The sequence below is a fragment of the Dendrobium catenatum genome, unplaced genomic scaffold (assembly GCF_001605985.2).
Source record: "Dendrobium catenatum unplaced genomic scaffold, ASM160598v2 fragScaff_scaffold_620, whole genome shotgun sequence".
Lineage (NCBI taxonomy): Eukaryota > Viridiplantae > Streptophyta > Magnoliopsida > Asparagales > Orchidaceae > Dendrobium > Dendrobium catenatum.
In genome coordinates this window covers 1-2637 of record NW_021319082.1, presented here as the reverse complement: position 1 = coordinate 2637, position 2637 = coordinate 1, and positions in this window count along the sequence as shown.

The following is a 2637-nucleotide window of genomic DNA, read 5'->3' as shown; positions in this document are numbered from 1 at the left end:
CCTAGCAGCAAATGAAGCATGTGTCTGATCAGAATGTTTTCATGTTTTAATATCTGATTGATGAGAAAGAACACCACCGTGAGATAATTTCTCCTTATGCCATCTCATATGACCAGATCAACTCATTGATGCATATAGACACTGAAGTTATGGAATTATCGGTTAATAAAACAAACGAGAATATAAAACATCTTTTTTTGACGACTTTATTTTTTCGAGTTGGGTATGAACCAAGGTGCATTGCAGGTATGAAAAGAAATTTCCATCGCATCATCATTGTAGTATATCATACAACTATTTATATAACAATTAATTTTTATAACGGTGAAACCCAACTTGTATACTAATTTATTTGTTCAATACAAATCTGTGGGGATTAAATTATACGTTGGATTTGTTTCCTTGAGAAGACAAATGAAGTCGTTGAATTACTCTCGAGGAATATTATATTTAGTATTGATACTTAGCATCCTAATAATAACCGATAATTCTGAATGAACTGTGCAATCATCCCAAATTAATTTTTGAGCAGCATGTAGTAATTCAAAGTTTTTTTTTTTTTGTTTCTGAGTTTGGTGGCTCTTTCATGTTTGCTTTTAAATTTAGACTTGGTGCATCAAAAATAAGTTCTTCATTGGTCTATTCATTTGATCATCATCTATTATTCTAGAAGTAGTGGATGAACGGACATGAGTATCTCTATGTGGCTTGTACTTGTTATGTGTGTATCAGAAGCAATATCCTAGAACAAATCCCCTACGATATAAATTAACCTTAATATTATCGGGCTTAAGAAAAGCTTGATTTTGTGCTTTGAGCATGGACATCTAATTATTCCATCAAACTTAAATGAAGTTAGTTGACGTGTGACTTGAATGAAGTCCTTTTAGTCCTGGTAACAATCTATTATACATCTAAAATCTCTCTTATTGGATAGTCATGTGAATGTTGAATTAATAGTTCTAAAATAAAAAAAATAAAAATTTAGAATTATAAAACCCATTAGTTTTCTCTTACTAATTCATAGAGCTTTGGTTTTAGCTATTGATAAAACTAGTTAATTTTCTTATGATTTCATTTTCATTGATAACTCATTTACTAGTTATTATTTTTAATTTATTTTATTATTTGACCTACATGTGAAAAGATTCCAAGATTTTACCTACATGCATAAAAATTATAATGAAGAGAAAGGCCCTCAAACTTGCGTAGGTGATAGGCTATTACTTATTTTAGAAGTAAAGCAACTCTTATCAAGAGAGACAATTGATTGGCATGTATCATTTTGAGTCAATTGGTGGGTAGGCGGAATGTCTAAGTGAAAATAATTCAACTGATCAAAGACCTCTTAGTTTTTATGAATTGTGTTGATACATTATCAACAATAAACTTTAATAATAATACTATTCAACTACACAAGAACCCTTTATTCGAACAAGACTGAAATCATATTTGAGTAATATTTGAACCATATTGAAATCATGCTCGTAATCATGTTCAATAAAGTTCGAACTTGGTTGAACAGAGGTTATATCTATTCGAATATGATTTGAGCATGATTCAATCAAACTTCGGACATGGTGTAAACCAACAGGTATAACACTACAGAGTTTAATATAATAATTATACCATCATAGTTAATAATCCAACAACAATATCACTTCAGAGAATAATCATGATAGCTATGATATGGGATATATAAATAGATATGAATTGAAACATAATAACATTTACAACATAGTGTTACACTACACAATTGAATTGAAATAATATTGTTTACATATTGATTCAATCATGTTCGAATAGACCGTGAATCTATATTATTATAAAATTATATACTATCAGGTGTAACTCCTAAAAGATTTTTCTTTTTGATTATGCATATTATGTATTATCCTAAAAATGTAATGGAATACATTCATGTAACGATATGTGACAATAATTTGTATATTTTTTGCCAAAATATCAAATAGCTTATCTTGCTATAAATCTCAAGGCCTCATCTATGATAGATCTCGGCTTTCTCAGGGACAGAGACGCATGAAAGTGAGTAAGAAAGAATGGGTCGGCCGAAATAAGGCTTATACCGGCGGAATTTTCGGCCGCCACAGCCGCAAAATTTATTTACTTGAAACTGGCTGTCATTCCACCGGTAAATGTGTTGAATTTACATAGAACCGACAAATTTTCCGGCGTCTCTTGGACCGCTAGAATTTCTGGCAGCTAAATCATCGGTTAATACCGGCGGTCAATCCGCAGGCTAGACCATCAGAAATTATGACGGTCCAAGAGCTGCTGGAAAATTTGTCTGTTTTTGATGATTTTCTTGTATAGGGCTTGGTGTATCTTAGAGGAAAAAAGTGATATGATCTCCCTATTAATTGTGAAGGAGAGAGACATCTTTACCTGACTAGAAGTTAAAGGAGGGAGATAAAAAAAGTGGTGTAAATGGTTTCTTTATTACCCATGAAGGTGAGAGACTACGCCGCCTTGTTAGGAGTAGAAGGCAAGCTTGATAGTAGAATTCCTTAGGAGAGGACTTAAGGTGTGGGTGTAGGTCAGTAGGCCAAACAACTATAAATTGGTTTGCATTTTTTTACTTTTTTTTTTAATTTTTGTTTTGCTCTTTATTTTTAT